The sequence below is a fragment of the Phacochoerus africanus genome, chromosome 6, assembly GCF_016906955.1.
Source record: "Phacochoerus africanus isolate WHEZ1 chromosome 6, ROS_Pafr_v1, whole genome shotgun sequence".
NCBI lineage: Eukaryota > Metazoa > Chordata > Mammalia > Artiodactyla > Suidae > Phacochoerus > Phacochoerus africanus.
In genome coordinates, this window is record NC_062549.1 from 68,613,867 (window position 1) to 68,640,439 (window position 26,573).

Genomic DNA, 26,573 nt, shown 5'->3' on the forward strand with positions numbered 1-26,573 from the left:
AATGGAACAGGATAGAAAGCCCAGAAATAAACCCACATAGCTATGGTCAACTAATCTATGACAAAGGAGGCAAGAATATACAGTGGAGAAAAGAAAGTCTCTTCAATAAGTGGTGCTGGGAAAACTGGACAGCTGCATGTGAAAGAATGAAATTAGAACACTCTCTAACATCATACACAAAAAATAAACTCAAAATGGATTAAAGACCTAAATATAAGACCATACACTGTAAAACTCTTAGAAGAAAACAAAGGAAGCACACTCTGACATAAACCACACAGTATCTTCTCAGAGCCACCTCCTAGAGTAATGATAATAACATAAAAATAAACAAATGATACCTAATTAAACTTAAAAGCTTTTGGACAGCAAAGGAAACCATAAACAAAATGAAAATACAACCCATATAATGGGAGAAAATCTTTGCAAATGAAGTGACTGACAAGGGATTAATTTCCAAAATATATAAACAACTCATACAGCTCAATATAAAACAGACAAACAAAAATCAAAAAATGGGCAGAAGATTAAAACAGACATTTCTCTAAAGAAGATAGACAAATGGCCGAAAAGCGCATGAAAAGATAGTCAACATCACTAATTATTAGAGAAATACAAATCAAAACTTCAATGAGGTATCACCTCACAACAGCCGAACGACCATCATCAAAAAGTCTACCAACAATAAATGCTGGAGAGGATGTGGAGAAAAGAGAACCTTCCTACACTATTGGTGGGAATTGGTACAGCAGTATGGAAATTCCTCAAAAAACTAAAAACAGAGCTACCATATGATCCAGCAATCCCACTCCTGGGCATCTATCCAGAGAAAACTATTGATTCAAAAGACACATACACCCCCAGTGTTCACTGCAGCACTGTTTACAATAGCCAAGACATGGAAGCAACCTAAATGTCCATTGACAGAAGAATGGATAAAGAAGATGTGGTGCATATAGACAACGGAATATTGCTCAGCCATAAAAAGAATGGCATAAATAATGCCATTTGAAGCAACATGAATGGACCTAGAGATTACCGTACTAAGTGAAGTTAGTTGGAAAGTGAAAGACAAATACCATATATCACTTATATGTGGGATCTAAAAAAAGAATATAAATGAACTTTTATTTGCAGAACAGACACATACTCACCGACTTTGAAAACAAGCTTATGGTTACCAAAGGGGACAGACGGGGGGGTGGGGTGGACAAATGGATTGGGGGTTTGGGATTGGCCTATGCACACTGTGGTGTATGGAATGACTAGTCAATGGGGACCTGCTGTAAAGCACCGGGAACTCTATCCAATATTCTGTGATGGTCTATGTGAGAAAAAAAATCTGAAAAAGAATGGATTGTGGACATGTATAACTGAATCACTTTGTTGTGAAGCAGGAATTATCACAACATTAAAAATCAACTATAGTTCAATAAAACTTTAAAAAATGAAAAAAATAAATGTTTATAGGAAATATATGAAATAAAAGATATATTAAGAAAAAATATTAAAAATTCCCTTTTGCTGGGCATCACACTAGGGCAACAATCTTCCAACTCTTTTTGTCTCAGGACCCTGTTATACTCTTAGAATTATTAAGTCTCTCAGCTTTGTTCGATGTGGGTTGTATCTATTGATATTTTTTGCATTAGAAATTAAAACAGTTATACCTAATTCATTTTTTAAAAGCTCATTACATTTTAATATAATACATTTTAATGAACACTATACTTTTCAAAACAAACATTTATGAGAAGAGTCACCTTGTTTTACAATTTTACCAGTTGCATTTATGTTTGGCTTCCTGGAAGACAGTTGATTTTTTCATATCTGCTTCTGCTTTCAATCTATTGTGATATCGCACTTTGGAATGGCTACCCTGGGGTAATTTCAAGTCAGATGTGTGAAAATGCTGTGGGAAATGGTAAAGCATCATAAAAATGCTAGATGTTTGCTGTTTCTATACAGGGATGCTAAACTGGAAGTAATAGAAAATTCCTCCTTTGAGGCTCATCACACCTCTTTGATTTAAACGCACCAGAACTCAGCCCACCCATAAGTGAGGTGTTTGTTCCTTCATACAGAGCTTCAGAAATAACATTCTCACAGAAATTAGATGAAAAAAAGTCCATTATTTCACCAGATGCCAAAGAAATCTCACTCCATGCCAGACAAACTGTGGTTTCAAAAATTTTATGAGATACAGTGGAGAAAACTGCGTGTGAATCTATACTACCTTAAAAAAGTTTTTACATGTATTTGTTTAAATCTGATCTGAATACCTGTGAAAGGTAGGAATTCTGAGGCTCAGTGACATTAATGGAAAAAATGACTTGCCAAATGTCTTACAGATCCCATAAGTGGTAAAATTCAAAATCTGGCTTTCTGATTCTAAACTTCAATAGGTTCCTCACATTGTAATGCCTCTGGTGGTTTGTCTCATGCCCATGAGCCTCTAAAGAAGAGGGAAGGAGGGAAGATGAGTCTCATTTAGGGGAGAGAGAAGAAAGAATATAAGGAAAACTTTTAACCATTTCTGCAGCCTGCACAACTGAAGGAAGAATTGCCTTTGGATCATAGTGTCTGGGGAGATGGAATGGGAAAATGTAGGACACTGTATTGTTGGCAGGGGTAGAAGATAAAGATCCTTAGGACAAAATTTCTCTCCTTCACAATTTTATCCAACTTCATCTCTGACCATAATGGGGTTTCTTCAGAAATCTCTGATGGAAAAAGAACCCAATGTTAGGAAATTAGTTCAGTATTAGATACTATCATGTGAATGTCCACAAACAGTTGAAGATGCTGTCCTTTTGCTGCAAGTGACACTCAAAAAAGATTGTTAGTGAGTGCAAGTTCATGTGCCCAGTGCAGTGAGACCAAACAAACTGAAACGTCGGAAGTTTGGAGCAGAGAAAGGTTTATTGCATGGTTGAGCAAGGAGAATGGGTGGCTCATTCCCTCTCAAACTCCAAACTCCCTGAAGGGTTTCAGCAAAGCATTTTAAAAGCCAGGTGAGGGAGGAGGGTCATAGAGTATGTGATTAGCACTTGTGCAATTCTCTGGTTGATAGTGAGGTAACCGGGCAGTCAATGTTATCACTCCTTAGGTGCCAGTAGGTCTGGGGACTCATCATCATAAAGCAGTTAATTTCTTCCTTTTGGTAACGGTTTTAGTATCTGTAGAACAACTTAGGAAATGTGCATCAGATGCTTTTATTTGGGTACTTCAGAGGGGAGCTAAAGTAGAGGATATGGAGGAGGGGGTCTGTCTTGGGAAAGTCCCATAGGGTCCTGCATGGGTACAAGATCATGAGTGATTTATCCATCTAATTACCAGCTGGGCCCAGAATAGCAAGGACAAATGATTGCCTGTCAAGTTTTTCGTTTCTTTTCATATGGCTCTCTGTTGTCTTTCTAAACAACCCTTTTAGAAACAAGCATTTTGCTTTTCCAATATGGTGTAATCAGTTGGACATTCCCCAGTTACTAACTTAATTGACCCGTCTGGAGCGTGAAATTGTCTGAAAAGTCTTCTTTTAGCTTTTCTTGGGTTCCATGATATCTACTCCTTCATACCTCTCTGAAGGATCCTTTGCAATCTGTTCTGTAGGCTCCTCTTCTTGGCTAACCCTTAAATGATGAAATGACACGAGATCCTTTTCTCTTTTCCTTAATTCATTCTCCCTGGTCAATGCATCCAACTCTCTTGGCTTCTGTATTCACTAATTTGCTGATGATTGTAAAAGCTCTATCTCAGGTCCAGATTTCTTTCTAGCTTGATCCATCTATCCAGTTGCCTTTTAGCAGTCCGACAGGCTTTTGAAACCAAGAATGTCCAAAATGGAACTCATTTTTATTGCTGTCCCCCAACTTACTTCTCCTCTGCGTTCTCTACCCAGCAAATGGCACTGCTGCTTATGTAACTGTACAAATCAGAGACTTTAGAGGTATGCTGGACACCTCTCTCTTTCACCCTGTAACTTTGTTTTTCTCCTCTACTCCCAATACGTCTGACCCTAGATATGTAGATTTTTTTCCCCCCCATACTGAGCAATCCTCCAACTCTTGGTGGATAATGACTGGGTATCCTCAATTGTGACACTGCCTATTTGGAGATAGAGTCAGAATCCCACAAACTGCCCCCACTCAGACACCCATCTCAAGTCCACATCTCACCTGTACTTCTGACCTATAAATGAGGGTTCCCTTGAGCCCTCTTTTAGGTTTGATAATTTGAGAATGCCTCACAAAACTCAGAATTTTTTTTTTTTTTTTTTTGCGTACTAGCTATATTGGTTTATTTATAACAGGATACAACTTAGAAACAGGCAAATGGAAGGGATGCATGGTCAGGATAAGTGGGAGGCTGCATGTGGGTTCCATGCCCTCTCTGGCTTTGCCACCCTCCGTGCATCTCCATATGTTTACTAACCCAGAAGCTCATCAAATCTTGTTCAAGAGATTTTATAGAACTTCATCTCCAGCCACTCCGTACCTCTTCCCAGAGGTCAGCGGGTAGGACTGAAAGTTCCAAACCTCTAGTCAATTGGTCTTTCTGTGACCCTAAGTCACATAACATAAATCAGATGTTCTCTAAAGGGGTTCCCTATGAATAGCAAAGGACACTCTTATCACCCAGGAAATTCCAAGGGTTTTAGGAGCTCAGTGCCAGGAACTGGGAGCAAAAACCAAATATATTTCTTACTATATTACCAACCTCTCATAAACAATCAATCACCAAATTTAATTCTGGCCACTGTAATATTAAGCCAGGCTTATTGCAGTAACTCCCAGGATAGATGAAGGCATCTCGCTGACTCTGGTCTTCTTCCTACCAGTTCATCCTTGACTTTCTGAAATGTAGATCCAATCATGCCACTCTGTGCCTCCTAAAGCCAGTCCTCATTGCTCTTAGAGTAGGTTGTTATTTTCCCATTCCATCTCTTGCCATTCCCTTTCCTTGCATTCTGCGTATTAAACCATACATTTCTTTTGTCTCCTAGAATGAACTATGTTCTTTGTCTTGCTTCCTAACTTCACAAATACAGTTTCCTCTCTTAGAACAATTTCCTCCTTTTCTCTACCTCTGTGCCTTTCTAACTCAGTTGTGAGGTTTAAGCCAAAATATTAATCAAGTTATTTTTAATATCCCAAGGGAGAGCTAAATACTGCCTCCATGTGCTTGCATAGCATGTGGAACTTGACCTTAGCCCTTACCACAGTGTTCCAACTACCTCTTTACCTGTCTGAGTCTCTGTGTGGGGTGTTAGCTTAGGGCAGAAACCATGGTTACCTTGATCATGGTTCTATTACTAGCATCTAGCGTTATTTTGGGGATACGTTATGTGACCTTGGGCAAGTTATTTAACCTCCTTGTGCCTTCCTGTTCATCAGACTATAAAATGGGAATTGAAATAGTACCTTCCTTATGGGGTTTCTCTGAGCAGTGTCCATATATTTACAACTTAGGGTGGAACAGTCAGAGGTTGTCTCAATCATCATGTCTAAACAAATTTTGTCCTGTCACTTCGGAAACCTCCCACCTTGGCTCTCAAAGTCCATGTAAAGACAGCAGAGCCTAATGATTAAAACTTGGATTCAGAAGCCAGGTTGCCTGATTCCATTGTGAGTTCTTCCACTCACTGGCTGTGCAACTTTGGGAAAATTATTTAACTGTTCAGTGCCTTCTAGTTTACCCATCTATAAAATGGGAATAGAAGCAGTATCTACTTCATAGAGTTGTTGCGTCCTTGGCACATAGTATAGATATCGTAAATGTTTTTAAATAAAATTAAAAATATAAAGAGGAGGAGAGAGTGTGCTGATATTTGGTGCCATGTGATTATCCGTGACATTCAGTATGGAATGACTTCTCCCTGGGTTATGGCTCTGAATCAAATTCCAAAGCAAGCCAACTTCAGCAGCTCATTTATTGGCTGTCTACACTACCCACTGATTAGTTTCCAAGAAACCCAGAGTTCCTAATGGAATGCAGCCTGTCCTCTAGGGGAATATGGTATCTGGGAAAGGGGTGCTTGAGCACTGATGACTTTCAGGTCAGGATCCACATAATTGCTGCAACTTACAATGCCATTTACCATGAATAAATGGCAGCATGTGTAGGGGACAGGATGGGTTTGAAGGGGCCACACAGGGGGATTCTCCACAAATGTGAGCTTTGTGTCCGGTGTCTGGCAGACTTTGGGATTGCTTCTGATAGTGAGAAGAACAACTGCCCTTTGCCTAAATTCTTGTCACAGTATATCTGAACATAAATGCTGACGTATCTGTGATAGCTTAGTTCATTATCTTGGAAAGCACAAATGTCCATAGTGATTTAGTCCCCGATTATTCAACATGTGGCTCCTCCTCTGTTCTCCTTCCTTTTCTGGCTTTTGACAGTCTCTGTACCAAGTAGCTCACGCATAAAGAGGCATCAAATCAGATATGTCCATTTTACTACTCACATTAGCCCTGGAGAAAGGATTTTAGGCCAGAGAAGTACAATCATTGTTTCGATAAAGAGTTTGGACAAGCCTTGTGTTATGGATTGAATTGTGTTTCCCACACAAAAATATGTTGGAGTCCTAACCCTCTGTACTTCAAAATGTGATCTTATTTGGAGATAGGGTCTTTATAGAGGTAATCAAATTAATATGAAGTTATTAGAGTGGGTCCTCATCCAATATGATTGGTGTCCTTAAAAAGGGGAAATTTGTACACAAGATATACATAGAGGGAGTACCGTGTAATGCTGTATATACATCTGTAAAGCTATGTATAAGTCAGGCCTAGATCAGATCCTCCATCATAGTCCTCAGAAGAAACCAACCCTGCCAAAACCTTGACCTTGAACTTTCAGCATCCAGAACTTAGGGTTGTCCTAGCCCCAGGGGAGGGGAGGAGAGCCCTTCCCCTGGCCACTTAATGTCAGCAGGGCTCCAGATAGATTCTTCTGGCTGGTTCTACTGGGTTTGCTCAATCCAGAAATTTTATATCTTAACAGCCCGATTATTTTCTTTATAACACTTGTTGTCTGAAATATTTATTCATTGATTTGCTTTTTTGTTACCTCTCATTCTAGAATGTAACTTTATGAGGGCAGAGATTATTGGGGGGTTTTGTTGTTTTATTATTATTTTTTAATTTACTGCTGTATCCCAGCACTCAGACAAAGTAAGTTCTTAATAAATATTTGGTGAAGGAAAGAAGAAATCCCAAGGGGTAGAAAAGATGGTGACATGGGAGTTCCGGTCGTGGCGCAGTGGTTAACGAATCCGACTAAGAACGATGAGGTTGCAGGTTTGATCCCTGACCTTGCTCAGTGGGTTAAGGATCCAGCGTTGCCGTGAGCTGTGGTGTAGGTTGCAGACGCAGCTCGGATCCTGCATTGCTGTGTCTCTGGTGTAGGCCGGTGGCTGCAGCTCTGATTTGACCCCTAGCCTGGGAACCTCCATATGCTGCAAGAGCGGCCAAAGAGACAAAAAAAAAAAAAAAAGATGGTGACAATTTTAAGGAGGAGATGGGAGCAGATCGAATTATTTTAAAATATTGTCTATTTAGGCAAGAGGGATAAGATTTATTAACTGTTTTATTTCCTATATATTTATTGGATCTTCTGAGCCAGACACTATTATGGCCTGTGAATTCAAAGTGAGTTAAAATACAGCTTTTGTCCATGAGGGGGCCTGTGTTTTAGCTGAGGAGAGAGAGCTGTGTATGTATTCTGGTGTAATCTCCACCACTGGCAAAGGCCAGAGGGTTGCTGTATGAAATGTTGACATGACTCCTCTGAGAAGGAGTTCTGAAGGTCTTAAGGCTTTTTACTTGAGTGCAAGAAATGGTGACCAGTACATCCAGTGTCCCTCAGAAGGAGGTGGGTGAATTACTTCCTCTCTGCTGTCTTTTCGTAAGTATTTCATTAGTAGTGATCATGTGTACTAGGCTAGAGATACAAAAATAAGACAGGGTCTTTGCTCAGAGTCTAGAGTGGAAGGAAATAAGAAAACCCCAAATAGTCAAATAGTCACACCAATGGAGGGATGGATAAGGTGCTGGGGAAATGTGGGGAAGAAACTCCTTCACCTGCAGTGGAGTCAGAGGATGCCCTCTGGGGAAGGTGGACTTTGAGTTGGGCCATGAAGAATGACAATTTTCAGATGTCCAGCCAGGAGGAAGGTAACCCTGCTGGAAGTCCATGTGAAATGAGGAGGCATGTTATGTTTGAAGACCTACAAGAAGTTTAGTATTGTTGGCACAAAAAAGTAAGAGGGATACGAGATGGAAAAATAAATGGAAAGTAAAGTCTGGGACTAGACTGTAGGAGTTTTGCCTTTTATTGACTGCAGTGCTGGTTTTCTAGCTACAATTAGAATTATCTGGGGAACTTTTTTTTTTTTTTTTTTCTTTTTAGGGCCATACCATCTGCATGTGGAAATTCCTGGGCTAGGGGTCAAATTGGAGCTACAGCTACTGGCCTACAAAACAGCCACAGCAACACCAGATCCAGGCTATGTCTGCGACCCACACCACAACTCATGGCAACACTGGATCCTTAACCCACTGAGCAAGGCCAGGGATCAAACCCATATCCTCATGGATACTAGTCAGGTTCTTAATCTGCTGAGTTGCAATAGGAACTCCTGAGGAACTTTTATATAAAGCCAATGCCTGTCCTAGTCCAAAAGATTCTGATTCAATAGCTGTGGGGCAAGGCCTGAACATCAATATTGTTTTCAAACTTTTTATTGGAATAAAATTTACAGGCCTGTTCAGCCTCTATTCTAGACATAAATGGCCCCTGTCTAGTCTCCAAACGTGCTTTTTTGTTTGTTTTTGCTATGTCTCTTTTCTTTTGCGTATGATGCTTCTAGAATGTCTTTATTTTTGACCCTGTTTCTCTAATTCTGAATTGGCTATCATGACTCAAACCTACCATCACCTGCTTCAGGAAGTCTTCTCTGATCTTTCCAGGTGTTATGAATCCCACCCTGTATTTGCATAGCACCTTTACATAATTCTCAGTGCTTGGTGTCCAGTTGATTTAGTTTGGGTCACAGGTAGAACACCATGACTGAGCTGTTCCACCCAGATTGAATCCAATAGGGGAGGTGAAACTGGGTGCTGATATTAGAAGGGGGAATAGATAGGGGACATCAAAACAGCAAGTGTAGTTTTTAATATTGTATAAACTTGTATTGTTTCTGAAAGTATTTAAAGTGGTTGTCTTTCTACTACACTCTCCGTTCCTAAGGGCAAGTACTATATGGTATTAATCTTTGAATACTTAATTCCAAGTCAAGTTCCTGGTTCAGTGTTTTGTTAAGTGAATGGTTCTTGCCCTCTGTTTTAAGGATAATGGGTTTATTCTAAAGTCTGTTCTGAATAGCATTCGTCCTTTCTAAACTGTTTCTGCTTTATTCTCCCAGGTTTCCAGAGTTTTTACACAATGACTTTTGAAACTATCACCACCAGAAAACATCTTGAGAATCTCTAAATTAGCTTCTTTCCATTTGGGCTCCTGTGAAAGTAATGCTAGAATGTAAGAGTCAGTGATGGGATGCAGCCCCCCTCATCCCATGGACGAGTGCACTCTGTCCCTGCCAGGATTCAGATTGGTAGGTAGGGGGAGAGTAGAGATTCCTGGAATCAGAGTGAGAGGAGCCCAATGCATATTGAATTGATTGGGTTGACAGGCTACTGTAGGGGTAGAAAATGTTGCTTTAATTCTGTCCTATCTGCTGAACTGTCTCTAAGGATCCCTTTTAAAAAACTTACATTTAAGGGAGAAAAAAGCTGACAGCCAAGGAAGTTTACATTTAAGTGCTAGTTTACAAGCAATTTTCCTCAATCTTGGGTCATTTCGAAGTTGCCATTTAATGGGTAGCATAGTGTTCCCCTGGAGAGAGGAGTGTGTTCCGTCAAACTCACTACTCCTTAAGGGGCAGATTTGGATTTGGTTTCATGAACAGTAATGCTTTTTTTCATAAGGTGCACTTTGCCTCCATACAAGATGGTATGATTCATAAAATAAAGCTCTTATGCCTTAATTTTCCTTTGCAGGAATAAAGCCTATTTCCTGCAGCTATAAGTCCTATTGTAATAAAGCTGGGTCCTCCTACAATTGATTGTTATTTTATGTAGCCACATTAAATATCACAAAATGCTTTAGAAGGGGAGTTGAAAGCAAAGAGAAGAAGGAGAGAATAGATGGCAGGGTAACACCTGGTGGGGCTCCCCAAAGAATGTCTCCAACACCCAGATTCCACTGGGGCTCTGGAGGAAAATGGAGTGGATGGCTGAGGTTTTTTTTGTTTGTTTGTTTTTTGTTTTTTTGTTTTTTTTAATTGAACTGCCCATCCCGATAGCAATTTGCTCAGAGCCATCAGAGCTCCTAAGAATGAAGGGAGACCGCAGAGCTACTCTCTCCTTCCCTCCTCACCTCCCTCAGCAGATAACTGGGTGGCTGAATTAACTCAATAGAAACGCCTGCCTGACACCCATCCCTCCTTTTTCCCTGTGGTAGCAGCACCTTTCTTTTCCTTTGGAGTAAGGGGGACCGTCGACAGGCACCCTGCTTACCTACACTTCTCCCATCTGAGACCTCACAGCTGGCTTACAGGAAAGAGTCCAACTCTTTGGCGCAAGATACAATCAGGCAGTATAATCAAAGGGCTATTTTGGGACTAATAATTTGGCAGCAGAAAGTAAAGGCAAGGAGTTAAATTAGAAGCCAATTATAACAGTTTGGCAGGATATGGGCTGCACCCAGGAAGACATTGTGCCAGAACTATTATTTAGACAGAATTTGGCCAATGAATATAATACACTGAGGGCCTATTAGGAGCCAAGCCCTGTGTTATGTGTTTTACATACATTATCTCGTTTGTGACAAAAGTAATTCCCCCCCCTCTAAAAGCACCCATGATTTTCTGCTGTGGCACTTTTCATAGCTGGTAACTATATACTTATTTATGTAGTTAGTTGTTTTGATATCTGAGTCTACCCTCTAAATTTCCAACTATGTGCCTGGCCTCTAGTGGATGCTTGAAAAGTTTGTTGAGTGAATAAATGACTATGTCTTAGTTACAACTTGTGTACCATAGATTCATAAGAAGAAACCTCATGGGATACTAGGATAACCTAATAACCAGTATGCAGGAAAGGGCTAAGCAGGGCAGTTTTTTTTTTTTTTGTCTTTTTGCTATTTCTTTGGGCTGCTTCCGCGGCATATGGAGGTTCCCAGGCTAGGGGTCTAATCAGAGCTGTAGACACCAGCCTATGCCAGAGCCAGCCAGAGCCACAGCATCGCAGGATCCGAGCCGCGTCTGCAACCTACACCACAGCTCACTGAGCAAGGGCAGGGACCGAACCCGCAATCTCCTGGTTCCTAGTCGGATTCGTTAACCACTGCGCCACGACAGGAACTCCTGTAAGCAGGGCAGTTTTGAGAACCTCTGTCACTCAACCTTCACTTGAGAACGGGCCACTAATATTACAGCTCCCAATGCTTCTGCACTATGGCTCCCAGTTTAAATTCTCTTGGGATACGTTCTGATTGGCCCAGCTTGGATCAGGTGTCTACTCATGATCCATCAGCTATCACCAGAAGGGCAGGGTCACAAAGTAGGAACTGTCTGCAGGATGTGCTTTATAGGGAGGTGTGTTTGATGTTCTCTTTAGGCATGCTGTAGTATTGTTGGCTATGAGTTCAGTGTTAATGAATCAACAGTATAAATAAGGTATCTTTGAACAGAAACACACACACGTAAGATAAGATTGTGTCTTGACTGGTTGATGAAAACATTGTGACTAGAGACTACCAGGGAACTAACCCTTTATTTTCCCTAGGAGCAATGGTTCAATATTTGCTAAATAAGTGTTTGCAACAAGTCTATAGAATATAACTTCTGCAGCTAATGAGAATCAACTGTAGTTGGAAACTTTTACTTCTATCAGCAATGTATGAGAGTCTCCAGTGAGCCATATTCTTGAAAATGTTTATAAATTTTTAAATGTTTTTTAAACAGATTAAAAATTTTAGCCCATCTGGTAGATGTGTAAAAATATATATATACACATATTTCACTTTTACTATATATGTATATATGTGTGTGTATATTATGTATGTGTATATAATAAATATTTTATATATATAATATAATTGTTCCCAATCTGTGACTTGCCTATTCATTTTTTATTCAATTGAAGTATATAATTGATGTACAATACTGTGTTAGTTTCAGGTGTACAGCAGTTATTCAGTTATGTATATAATATATTCTTTTTCATTTTATTTTCCCTTATAGGTTATTATAAAATATTAAGTATAGTTCCCTGTGCTATACAGTAGGTCCTTGTTGGTTATCTCTTTTTTTTTTTTTTTGGCTGTACCCACAGCATATGGACATTCCTGGGCCAGGAATTGAACCCATGCCCCAGTTGTGACCTGTGCCACAGTGGCAGCAACACTGGATCCTTAACCCACTGCGCCACACAGCAGCTTACCTGGTTATCTGTCTTATCTATAGTAGTATGTGTATGTTAATCTCAAACTCCTAATGCCTTTTCACTTTTATTAACTGCATGTGTGATTCTCTTTCTCTTCCTTCTCCTCCCCCTCCTTTTCCCCTTCCTCACTACCCTCATCCTCTCCTCCTTCTTCTTTCTTTTTCTTCAAGAAGGTCTTCGATCTCCTAAGTCCTTTGCATCTTCATATATAATGTTTTAGAATAAGTTTGTCATTTTCCACTAAAAATTCTGCCGGGGTCATAATCAGCATTGTGTTGAATCCCTAGTTTATTTTGATGAAAATTGTCATCTTAACAATTTTTAATACCTCATTTTTAAATAAGAACCCTATGGAGTTTGGTGTAAGTAACAATAATAGAAGAGTAAACATTTCAGTCATTGTGATATTTTTCCATTGAAAACTAGCTCTCATTGGAGTTCCCATCATGGCGCATCAGAAATGAAACTAAGAACCACGAGGTTGCAGGTTCGATCCCTGGCCTCGCTCAGTGGGTTAAGGATCTGGCATTGCCATGAGCTGTAGTGTAGGTTACAGACATGGCTTGGATCTGGTGTTGCTATGGCTGTGGCGTAGGCAGGCAGTTGTAGCCAAGGATGGCAGACAGCAGCAGTCTTCCCTACAGGGAATAGGGAAAGTGAGGAGAGTACCAGTTGTAGGGGGAATTGATGTCAGGTTGGCTCATCAGTTACCAGGGATACCAGCAGCTGGGTCAGGGGGCAACCACGTAAGAAGTTAACAGTGAGCATTTTCCATTTTTGGATTCATCCTTCCCTATGTGTTTGATCATTTTATTCAAAGATGATGATGCTTCAGACTCATTAATGGCACCTGTGGTCTAATTTTTTTTTTTGGCTGTGCACTTGGCATGCCAAATTTCAGGGGCTGGGGATTGAACCCATGCTATAACAGCCACCCAAGCTGCTGCAGTGACAGCATTGGATCCTTAACCCGCTGTGCCACAAGGGTACTCCCTTAAGTTATTTTTATGACCAATCAACCAGGGAGTAATTGAAATCCTGCTATGCTAGGTGACATGGGGGCAGGAAATGATGTATGGCATATGGATTCTGCTGCTGTAATCTTACAATATACTTGGGCAAACAGGATTCAGATGCCTGCAACATACCATAGAATATCAAAAACATACACAGTACAGACACCTAGAGGAAAATTTACATTTTAAAACATGTTAGTCATAATTCATACCCTGTAATTGCACAATAAGTTAGAAAATAGAGATTCTCATCCTTTCTTTGGAGATTGCATTATCTTTTAATTTTTATTTCTTATTTGAAAGTATGCATTTATATATTTATTCGCTTTCTTACTTTACATTTTTGTCTGTCTACCCACAAGAATGTAAATTTCATGAGAAGCTCAGGTTTATTTTGAGAACAACTTGTAAATGATACTTGCACGCTGTGGGATACATGATTCACTTCCTTTAGGTTTCATAATCCCTTTGTGTGCTAATGGGATGCAGGGGACCCAGGAACCCACTTCAGAGCTCAGAGAGAACTTCCTGGAAGAGGTGACATTTGCCCTGAGTGAGAAAACCTCAAGGACACATTTATAGAAGTGGATTGATGGGTCAGAAGGAGTGGGCATTTAACATTGTGTTTGTTATTGCTAAACTGCAACCTTGTGTTTTGAAGAAAGAGTGGGAGTTTATCTGGTAGAGAAAGGTGTAACAAAGGGATGCTATTCCTGGCGCAGGGAACAATAGGAGCAAAGGCACATGTGCCAGAAGTCATTCATTTTGGTGGGATATAACGTGGAGCATGGTCAGACACAGGACTGTAGAAGAATTCAGGGCCAGGCTAAGAATTCAGTGAGCTGAAGGCATTAGGGCTATCTCTTGGTGGAAGTAAACCACAAGAGAGATTTAAAATCTCAATAGGATTTTCTCCCATTCCATGAGTTTTTCATTTTGTTTTTTTTTAATGGTTTCCTTTGCTGTGCAGAAGCTTTTAAGTTTAATTAGGTCCCATTTGTTTATTTTTTTCTTTTTTCCATTTGTTTATTTTTAATTTTATTTTTATTACTCTAGGAGGTGTATCAAAAAGGATATTATGTGATTTATGTCAGAGAGTGTTCTGCCTATGTTTTCCTCTAGGAGTTTTATAATATCTGACCTTATGTTTAGGTCTTTAATCCATTTTGAGTTTATTTTTGCAAGGGACTAATCTCCAAAATATACAAACATCTCATGCAGCTTTATATATATTAAAAAAACCCAGCCTAATCAAAAACATTTCTTCAAAGAAGACAGACGAATGGCCAAAAAGCACATGAAAAGATACTCAACATCACTAATTATTAGAGAAATGCAAATCAAATTACAATGAGATACCAGCCCACACTAGTCAGAATGACCATAATTAAAAAGTCTGCAAACAATAAATGCTAGAGAGGGTGTGGAGAAAGGGAACCGTCCTACAATGTTGGTGGGGATGTAAATTGGTACAACCATTATGGAAAATAGTATGGAGATTCCTTTAAAAACTAAATATAGAACTATCATACGACTTAGCAATCCCATTCCTAGGCATCTCACCAGAGAAAACCATAATTCAAAATGATACATGCAACCCAGTGTTCATTGCAGCACTATTTATAATAGCCAAGACATGGAAGCAATCTAAATGCCCATCAACAGAGGAATGGATAAAGATGTGGTACATATCTATAATGGAATATTACTCAGCCATAAAAAGAATGAAATAATGCCATTTGCAGCCTCATAGATGGACCTAGAGATTATCATACTCTAAGTGAAGTCAGGCAGACAAGTACAAATATCATATAATCTCACTTATATGTGGAATCTAATAAAACGTGATACAAAAGAACTCATTTATTAAATAGAAACAAATTTTAAAATCAAACTTATGGTTACCAAAGGGGAAGCTGTCAGGGGGGAGAATAAATTGGGAGGACGGCATTAACACATACACACTACTGTATATAAAACAGATAATTAAAAGGACCTACTGGATAGCTCAGGGAGGTTACTCAGTGTTCTGTAATATGGAAAAAAAGAATGAGTATATGCATGTGTGGAACTGATTCACTTTGCTGTACACCTGAAAGTAATGCAATATTGTAAATCAACTATAATAAAATTTTAGAAATAAATAAAAAATTTTTTAAATGCTTAGAAAAAAAATCTCAATAGGATGTAAGGCAAAGATTAGTAGGGACACGAATCCATTTCTCTGGATGGTATCTTCCCTCCCTTCTTTCCTCATTTCCTGCATACCTGACTTGCCTTCCTGCCTTCCCACATTTATGGAGCACCAAGTCCATGCCAGGCACTATTCTAGGCACTTAAGAAAACAAGGCAAAATCCTGCTCTAATGGAGCTTGCCTTCTACTGGGGGAGACACACAATAAAGAACAAAAGGAAGGAAGGGAGGAAGGAAATCTGGGGGCATGAACGCTATGGGGGAAATAATTAAGTGAAGGAGAGTGCGGGGTGAGAGGGAGGTACCCACCCCACCCCTGAAACCTGGAAGGCGGGTGCTGCATCCCTACTTCCTGCCCAGTCCTGCCTGTACCCTGTTCGCTGCAGGCATCACTGCTCACCCAGCCCTGGGATTCCTCTCCTCTCTGAACTTCTGGTTTTGTGGTACCTAACAATTGGGCTTTCAGTGTTCATTTTCCATCTCCTCTGTTTGAATGGAAGTTCCCCGAGGACAAGGGCTGTGTTTTCAAATTCAGATCCTACACTAGCGCATAATTCCTTGAAGTACACAACCCAAATTTTAAAAAAACTCCCCAAAACTCCATTGTTGAAAAACATAGCAAGTGTACATTTTCTGTTCTTTCTTTTCTCTTATTTCTCAGGTTGTCTGCATGAAACATGGTCACGATGCTGAGGAAACCTTTTGCTCCTGCTGAGTACTTACCACCTGCATCTTCAGTCCTTGTGAGAACCACATTGTTCCACTGGCAATAAATGGAGGGCCTCCCGGGCTGTGCTTCTCACCTCATAATGAGAATTACCAGCAAGCCTGCATGGATTCAAAGTGATGTGAGCCTGCTGCCCTTTTTAGTAATTAATGATGAGAAAGGCAGAAGGTGCGATATATTTTTTTCTGTATTATGAAATGTGTGGGTAGGTTTTCAGTGCCCAAATTTGAAAGTGAGCTATGCTTTTGGGTCTTTGGTTGCATATCATGAAACAGTTTCAGTTTGGAGTGAGATAATGGCTTCATTGGGATCAGAGGGCTTTCTAGAGATTACAGAGTTACTTTGCCTGGGGGTTTAATTGCAGACAGTTTCAGTAAAAATGATGTTAGATTATTCATCATCAGTTGATTTAAGCGGGAAACGGATTATGATTAAAAACACGAGTTAGAGGTGTTCCCGTCGTGGCTCAGTGGCTAACGAATCTGACTAGGAACTATGAGGTTGTGGGTTCGATCCCTGCCCTTGCTCAGTGGGTTAAGGATCTGGCGTTGCCATGAGCTGTGGTGTAGGTCATAGACGCAGCTCGGATCTAGCGTTGCTGTGGTTCTGGCGTAGGCCAGTAGCGACAGCTCTGATTGGATCCCTAGCTTGGGAACCTCCACATGCTGCGGGTGCGGCCCTAGAAAAGACAAAAACAAAAACAAAAAACAAAACCCAGAACACATGAGTTAGAGCCACCCTGAAAACCTTCAGAAAATTATAATTCTAGGTCCTCATAGCAGAAGTTACCTTTTTCCAACTTGATAATAGAGGCTCTATAGTAGCTGATTCTAGAAATGTGGAGTGTCAGAACTGGAAGGAGCAGTAGGGATCCAGCCTCTCCTTCCTGTGGATGTGAAAGTGAAATGTGGAGCCATACAAAGATTTCCTGAAGATCCCTTGGCCAGGCAGTGTTTAGGCATGCGTACAGACCAGGTCTTTTGACTTGTTCACATGCCCCTCTGTTACTGATAGGTGATGATGAAAGAGCTTTGTGGACTGTAAAATCGTACACATATGTGAGCTATCATCATGCCATCATCTCCATGTGCTTCCTCTCATCCTAATTTGACCTCCCTGGGCCTTGCTTTACTTGTGTATAAAATAGGTGGCACTAGTGGAGGTCCACATTCTCTTATGTTTCTAAAACTCTTTCATGGCTCTATTTTTAGAAAATAGAGATAGTGGTTGAAAGAACCTTGGAATTCATTAAGAACCTCCTAAATTTTACTTCCACTAATCCTCCTCCTTCAGTCTTATCTCTTTCCACGTGGGCCCATCCCATCCCCTGATCTACCAGTGCAGCTCCCCAAATGCCCCGGGTTCTCACATCTCAGAGCATCTGTGCATGACATGCTGTCTGCTGTCTTTGCCCTGCTAAGTTCTATTTGTTCTTTAAGGCTCTGTTTGAGCATCAGCTTCTCAGGAAAGTTTTCTTGATGTCCTCTTATGAGCCTCTCTAGCACCCCATGCCTCCTGCTACACCATATTCTGTCTGCTTGCATCTCTGCCTCTCTTGCCAGGCTCTGAATACTAGTGCCTCCCTGCACTGTGTCTGAGACATAGGAGAGGCTCAATGAGTGTTTTGTTTTTTTTTTTAATGATATGTAGATATCATTATCTTGATTTTTTCCAAGAGATGACCAGCAGCTCCACCCTGATGTCTTTTAATCCTTTGACTTCTGGTCATTGGCTGGTGGACACAGCCAATTGGTGGCTTGGATGGAATAACAAGAGTGTTATGATTCATCCCTTGATGCCACTTTGCTGATGGAAGGAGCTCAAGGTGATTGACATCTGAGCCTTCATTACTGAGGACAGTATGAAGCTAGTCGCTTGCCATCTGAGTACACCAAACCACCTTTCAAGGAGAGAGCTTTGGAAAGATACACAACAGACTCCAAAGAAGGCATAGCCACTTCTTTAAATTTTTTAAATTTATTTTTAGGGCTGCACCCTTGGCATATTGAAGTTCCTAGGCTAGGGGTCAAATCAGAGCAACAGTTGCATGCCTATAGCACAGCCACAGCAACGCTGGATCCCTAACCCACTTGGTGAGGCCAGGGATACCAGTTGGGGTCTTAACCTGCTGAGCCACGACAGGAACTCTGGTCTCTTCTGAATTTACAAACTGTAGTGTGCTTTGGCAGCCTCTTTAGAGTTTTGGGGAGAGAGGTGTAAGGCTTCTCTCCCTGCAGCTGGAGAACGGGAGGAGGTGAGCCCGTCTCTAAAATTCTCAGAGCTTTTCTCCTCTGAGTTTGCTGAGTGGTTTTTAGTGTGTGTTAACTCAGTGTGTGCTGCTAATTGCTGCTGATTGCTGGTAAATTGCTGGCAATAGCAAGTGACTGTCTTGGCAGCAGCAAAGGCATCTCTCAAGACAGGAGGAGTAGAGTTAGAATGGTGCCTATACCCAGAGGCCCAGAATGCCCAGGCAGCTCAGCAGGCCACTTAGCAAGGGGAGCCAGAAGGAAAAGCACCCTTGGGAGCCCAAGGCCACCGAGGGTGTGGAGTGATTCTGGCAGGAACTGGGACTCCGCTGTGTTAATTTCCATGTTAAATGATGACTGGCAATTGGCCATCATGAAAGTTGCTTCTCAACACCTCAGTTTTTCAGAATTCTTAAAGGAATCCAGGATAAAATATGAGAAGTAATGGCAAGTGGAAACAAGGGAATTCAGAATTTTGATAATGTGATCGAAATGAATGGAGGGTATGTGCAGGGCATGTAGCAGAAAAGTAGTTCCAGATTGTTGCAATTACCTAATAATTGTTAGCCCTCTCTCCAGCATAGTTATGAGGGAGGCTTATTTCCCATCACCCCTACTTTTCTTTCTCTCTGGGGCTGGGGCGGGGGTATGGAGAGAGGGTACATTCAGTTCTTGAGCTTACCGGCTCTGTTGTAGTAAGCTTTAGGAACTAGATGGAGTTTAATGTGTTTCAGTCCTTCCTGCTTTTTCTTTATTCTTCTGAAAATTTAATCCAACCATTGACCCTGCGTGGATACTATTTCCTTTTCTTTGATTAGGATGGAATGCGTGTGTGTGTGTGTGTGTGTGTGTGTGTGTGTGTTTATCCGTCCCTGGGGCAGGTGCATGGTGGGAGGCCAGGCTACTTTCTTGGTAACTTGGCATAACTTGGGATAACTTGGGGTAACTCAAGAAAGCAGACATGAAGGGATGGAAGGCTTGGCTCAGGGGGGTCTTTGGATCAATGGGAGCCTCTGAGGCCCAGTTGGGCAGATTACTCTGTTGGAGCGAAGCCACCACAGCCAAGCGTAGTTGACCAGTGATTTCATCACTTGGGACTATTGTAGGAAATAGATGGCATACTCAAATGGTCAGTTGGAGAGAGATTAATGAATAGGTTTTTTTTCAGAGATATGGGCAGGGCCAAGGAAATCAACAAGGGATGAGGAAGCACCCAGAGAGCAGCGATAGTGGAGAGTGCCCTGTGATGAAAACTGGCAATCCCATGGAGCCACCACTAGGAGACCGAGTACCACCTGAGGACTGAAGCATCTGGCCAGTTGTGGTGCATCATCCCTCTCTCACTGGAACATCCACAAGCCCACTTTACAGATGAGGCATGTTAAGGAATTTACCCAATACCTCACCTCTGGTAAGTGGGGAAACCAAGATTTGAATGGAGATCTGTCTGAATCTAAATGTCATGTCCTTTCTGGCTGCAGCCATTACATCTCTCATTAAGACAGAAAGAGGAGGAGAGAGGGATGTCATCACCCTTACCTGCACCTTTTGTTATGAAAGCAAAAGCTACTGTAGTCACCCCAGCAGACTCCTGCTTATTTCTCATTGGCCAGAAGTGTGTTCCATGACCCCCTTCTATGGCCCCCTTACATGCCTACACCCCTCCCCTCCAGCTGCAAAGAAGGTTGGGAAGGTGAGGAAGGTGTTTGGCAAGTGGAAAGTGACAAGGGAGTAGGAGTTGGGAATGATTTTTGGGTCATCTGACTGGTTGTTGACTTCTTTTTTCCCGTTTTTTATGGTACATCCTTTCTTTAGATAGTTTAACACATTCCATCTGGTTTTGGTCAATTAATGCAAGACTCTTCACTTTCTGGGTATTTAAGGTGACAGCATATTTCCAATCTACTATGTTTTGGTTTTACAGTTTAATTCTGAATGCATTTTGGTCTTTCCTATTTCTTGGTTTATGAGAGCTACTTCACATGAAAGCCCATGGGTGCTAATAGTAATGCCTATGGTACCAGGATTTGAGATTAAGAGTGAAAAGTCCTAAGCATATTCCCTGGCACATAACAGATATTCAGCAAATGGTCACTATTATCATTATTCATCATCTCTACCTTTGGATGAAACTTGGACAATAGAGGAATATCTTGGAGGGAAGAGGCTGGCTATGCAGATGGTGTTGACAAGTGGAATTTGGATGTGTGGGCCCTGGTTTAAGACCCCAAGATGCTGCATTCTTGGTGAAGTATGTAGAATGGATGGAAGGGCAGAATTCATTAGTTCAGAGACTAGCTAATAGATGTAGGATGATTTAAACTGAATAGGGCAGGAGAAGAGAGATAACCACAGCCAGATAAATCAGTAAAATAGATTCTATAGAGAATAGGAATTGTGAGTTAAAAGAATGGTAAAATTGTGAGAAACTGTTGGGATTTTGAGATGATTGGTAAAGTGAACTCGTTTTGCTAACCTGGTCATATTTTGATTATGTCGTATTTGCTTTTGCTTTGCCTTCTTAACATAATCTAAGACAAGCACCATCCTAATTTTCTCAAAGTGGATGAAGTAGATTCCAAACCTAGAGATGGCATTTAGTTTAGATGATGAAAAAAAGATGTTCTTGGGTGCTGCCTGAGGGGTCTATGGAAAATTATAATGGTATCATTTATAGCACATTTACTTTGTGCCAGGAACTGTTCTAAGTACTTTAATTTCATTTAATCTTAACAATAGTCATACACAGTAGATACCTTTACCATTCCTGTTTTATAGCTGAGGAGACTGAAGGATGGGGAATACATGACTAAACTCACCTAGCTCAAAGTGGTTTAAACCCAGCCATCCTACTCTGGAGGCTAGGCTGAGTCCCTGTGTCAATATGGGTAAGTTAGGTCAGCTTAAATTAATTTTTTTCTTTGATAGGTTTACTAAACTGACAATTAGGGGCAATGTAGTTGTAATGTGCACTTGCTTTTGAAGTATTCTATTCTATTATAGAAGATGATTAAGTTTATAGGCAAAACATTTTAGGATACATTAGATATAGATAAGCAGCTAGTAAGTAGAGCATGTGTGTGTCAAACACAGATGGGAAGGAATAAAAGGGCCAAAAGATGTCTGATGTTTGTGAAGTCCTAGGTACTAAATATCCATTTTATAAATGTACATGGGGTGTATGAGATACTAAATATAAAAAGGCATGAAATACTTAGGTTACTAAATGAGCACATAATATTCACGAGGTCCTAATTCACAGCAGCCATTCTGGCCCCATGTGTCCTCTGCCCAAGAAATGCAAATAAACCCAAGGGCTGTTCATTGGCTGACTGGTGCACTACAGCTGTGGCCAGAGGTACTTGTCCCCTTGTTTCTCTAATGGAGACAATGTGTGATGGGCTCAGGGCACCTTCCATCCTTGGGCCCCCGTGCTCAAGTCTCAGTTTTGATCTTTGTAACTATGCCATCAGTAAGAAAGGTGTGTGTGTGTATGTGTGTGTGAGTGGGAGAGAGAGAGAGAACACAAAAGAACACAGCTAACCCAGAATTTAAGAAGCAAGGTCCTTCCCCCATTTCTACCCTATCTTAAGTGCATTAATTTATCCTAGCCTCTTTTCTTTCTTTCTCACTGTGTGTTATAAATGGATTTTTTTTTTTTTTTTTTGGCCATATCCATGGGATGTAGGAGTTCCTGGGCCAGGGATCAAACCTGCACCATAGCAGTGACAAACCTGGATCTTTAACCTGCTGCACCACAAGGGAACTCCTGTAAATGGATTTTAAACCATCCTGTGACTGCTTGGTGATATTTTTGGATTTGATCCACAGTGAGAATTACATTTCACATAAAAATCCAGTATCTGTATGTCAACATGTACACATGTATGAAACCAAAATACGAATTCCATGAAATTTACCTTTACCACAGTTGATGAGCTCTAAAGTGGTCCATTCTACTTCATTTAAAAAATGTTAATCAGGAGTTCATGTTGTGGCTCAGCAGAAACAAATCTGACTAGTATCCATGGGGATGCGAGTTCAATCCCTGGCCTCGTCCAGTAGGTTAAGGATCTGGCATTGCCATGAGCTGTGGTGTAGGCTCTAGAAGTGAGTCGGATCCCACATTGCTGTGGCTGTGGTGTAGGCCAGCAGCTACAGCTCCGAATGGACTCCTAGCCTGGGAACTTCTTTATGCTGCATCTGTGGCCCTAAAAAAGAAAAAAAAATGTTAATCGTAACACACTAAATTGTTGTCATGTATTGTTGTCATGACCCACAGTTGGAAAAAAAACATTAAAGGGGCTAGGCTTGACTTTTGCTCTTTTGCTATCAGGGCCTTGTGCAAACCTGCCCTACCTGAGCCAATGGAACCTTGTTCCTGACATCATCCAAATGCCTTGACCAGAAATGAATGGGCATTTACTGGGGAGCCCAAAGACTTGTGATCTAAATAGTTTGCATATATTTCTTCATGTAATTCTCTTAATCATCCTATCCATTTGATATTTTAATTCTCCCTTCACAAATGAAGCAAATGAGGGTGAAGTTGTGTGATTCACCAGTGGTTACAAAGGTAACGAGTGGGGTAGTTGGGACTTGAACTTAGGACTGATCAACTATGTTTTCAAGACCAGACACCCTTCTTCTCTATCAGTGAGATTCCTGTCCCCAAATCTCTCCTGTAGAGCCACTCTGGAGCTTGAATTCCCTTTCCATTTTCCTTCCTGAATTTCAAACCCTCTCTTTGCTATATATACCACTGAAATAACTCAAGTAATGATTTTGTATGGCAGGGTTGTTTTTTTGTTTTGTTTTGTTTTGTCTTACACATGTGTGTTTGGCAACCATCTTCAGCCTCATGAGTAGTAGTATATATAACCTTGTCTTATCCTCACAAATATTTCTATTTTGATGGCTGCAAGAGCTGGCATGGTAGAAGCAGTTGTCTGTTAGGTTGTTTCTAATGACATATGACAGTCTTTCTCCTTAACTGAGAACAGCATGTATATATGATTTATTCTTCAAGTTGTAACTCTGTAACAGGTGAAGTCTCAGTTGTTAGTATTTAATATCCTCTATAAAGCCTAAAATTATTACAACAGAATGTGAATGGCAAAATGGCAGTCATATTAGGTTCAGTAAAATTCCATATTATCCTATGATTTGTTTATGTATGAAATAAATATGCCAGTGTATGGCATTGAAAGATATCTAGAACCATAGAATTTTAAAGCATCAGGGAACTTTGTTGAAATTGGTCAATGTCTTTGTGCTTGAAGGTTATTTTTCAAACGGGTTCAGGGTGATATTACTAGAAGGGACATGAATCATGCATGAATAAGTAGAAAAAGATCCTAGAATTATTTTGAGAGAATGGAATCTTGGTCTCTTAAAAAAATACAATAATTATAAGTACACACATTTATCATTTTGAAACAAAAAATGTATAAAGCAAAAAAAATATACTCTTAATACCCAGAGTTAACTTTTAACATTTTAACTATATTCCACTCCAGTTTTCTCAATACATCTCAAATAACATAGATGTTCATATGTTTACAAAACTGAGATAAGGCTCACTCTATTAAAATATAATATCTTCTGATTTATATTTCAATTGAAGTATAGATCATTTATCTCTGCTTTTTTAAAAATTCAATTAATAAAGAACCTTCCCCTATGCCACTATATAATCTTTATAAATATATAATTTTAAATCTATTCCTTTCTTGGACATTCTGGGATGTTTTAGGATATTAAAAGCATAGTCAAACATTGCTTTGTTTTTACATGCAAAATTGTGAAATCCCTACATACAGGAAAATCGATACAAGAAGCTAGAAAACATTGAATATGTAAACAGTTCATGTAAAAGCAATTTTAACATTAGCGTTGCCTATTTGCGGTGGTTTGACTTATGAGGGCTTATTTAGTTTTGTTTTTTGAGATCGTAGGTATTTGATTATTCTCTATATATTTGACTTTATACCTCACGCTTCCTCCAAACCCCTCCTTTCTGTCCTCTGATTGGAATGCTGTCCATGTCCTTTTTGTGATTGATGTTAGCTGATGGTGCTGATCAATGAAATAATTGGTGTCAACTTCAGAAAGAACATCTTTTATTAATGACATTCTTTGACTAATAGGTTTCTCTTTAAATGTCACGTTTCCATGGTAAGATGTTTCAGTAAGACCTAAAGTGTTTCAATAAGTTACAATTTTTTTTTTCTTTTTTGGCTGTACCACAGCGTGCAGAAGTTTCCAGGCCAGGGATTGAACCTGAGCCACAGCAGAGACTTGAGCTGCTGCAGTGACAACGCCAAATGCTTAATCCGCTGAGCCACAACAGATTGTAATCCAAGTTACAATTTTTTAAAAAAATAGGTTTATTTTATAAAGAAAGGAATTTGAGGAGTTTCTTGGTGGCTCAATGGGTTAAGGACCCAGTGTTGTCACTGCTGTGGTGTGAGTTTGATCCCTGGCCCAGGAACTTCTACATGATGCGGGCATGGCCAAAAAAATTAAAAAAGTAAAAGGAATTTGAAAGGAAAAAGCTCCTGCCTTTTTCTATATGACCATTTACCTCATAGCTCACAAAGCAAAAGCAAGCAGCATTCGGTCTGGCCTGGGTTTGGTTTTAGATGTATAGGGACAATCCTACCCCAGGACCACCTGTGGTGGCTGCCCTTTAATATTCACTGTGACTGGAGGTTTTGGTCATTCTGTTTTTACTGAGTATTCTCCATAGAGATCTAATTTCCTCTCTGTGTTATGCTGACTCTTAAACTAATTGTAACACCATGACTTCCAAACTGTGTTCCACAAGGCAAAAAGGCAGAGATCTCCCAAGCCGCCTGGGAGGTTGTTAAATATACTGGTTCCGGACCTTCATTCTGGAGATCCTGACTCAGTAAGTCTGGGATAGGGTCCACATTTTGGGAACCACTTTCCTGGGAGGGAGGTGGGTGGTAGTGGCTTTTTAATCTTTCTGTTTTACAAGAATAGAAAAATTTTGAAAGTCTGAAAACAGCTTTTCTACAGAATGCTGTGCTTACTCAACCCTGATATAAGCTTCAGAGAAGCAGTGACTATAACGTGGGGTAAAGTTATCAGCTGTTCCGCTTCTGGAAAAACTGTAAGATGCTTTTGCTCACTATTTCTGCCTTCCTTCTGTCCTGTACTTCTCAGTGGTTCAGCTGGCATTCTCTTTGATGTGCAGGGTGATGCTGGTGGATGTTTTCATGAAAAATGAGAAGGGGGGACAGAAATAGTCATTTAGTTTTTACAAGAGCATAAAAATATAATGTACTTCACAGTTTTTGGTGTGGAGGGATCATCCTACACTGACATGTTATTCTTTCCAAGTGGGTTGTTGAAAATGGGGAGGGTAAGTTATTTAAAACAATGTGTGTTGTGTGGTCAATAGTTTTATGTTTTAAATAATTCAGTATAGACATGTAAGTATATGTGTATGAATTGCTTGGTGTTCATTCGAATTTGGACAGTTAGTTAACCTAAGCTGCACACATTTTTATAGGGATGGTCAGTTGATTTTTGTTGTTGTTGTTGTTGTTGTTGTTGTCTTTTGTCTTTTTAGGGCCACACCTGCGGTATATGGAGGTTCTCAGGCTAGGAGTCTAATTGGAGCTGTAGCTGCTGGCCTACACCACAGCCACAGCAATGCCAGATCTGAGCTGTGTCTGCAGCCTATACCACAGCTCATGGCAACGCCAGATCCTTAACCCACTGAGCGAGGCAAGGGATCGAACCTGCAACCTCATGGTTCCTAGTCGGATTCGTTTCTGCTGTGCCACGATGGGAACTCCCAGTTAGTTGATATTTAACTGAATGACACACTTTACAGATAGCCGCTCA

General features: G+C 40.4%; 1 protein-coding gene across 1 annotated transcript in view; it reads left to right on the forward strand.

Moving 5' to 3' along the window:
- Positions 1–26,573, forward strand: part of CRH (corticotropin releasing hormone) — a 197,484-nt gene that overhangs the window by 81,553 nt on the left and 89,358 nt on the right. Inside the window, exons 2-3 of the mRNA XM_047783831.1 lie at positions 16,384–16,617; positions 19,864–20,106. The gene's annotated coding sequence lies outside the window, so the exon portion shown is untranslated. The remainder of the gene's footprint in view (positions 1–16,383; positions 16,618–19,863; positions 20,107–26,573) is intronic.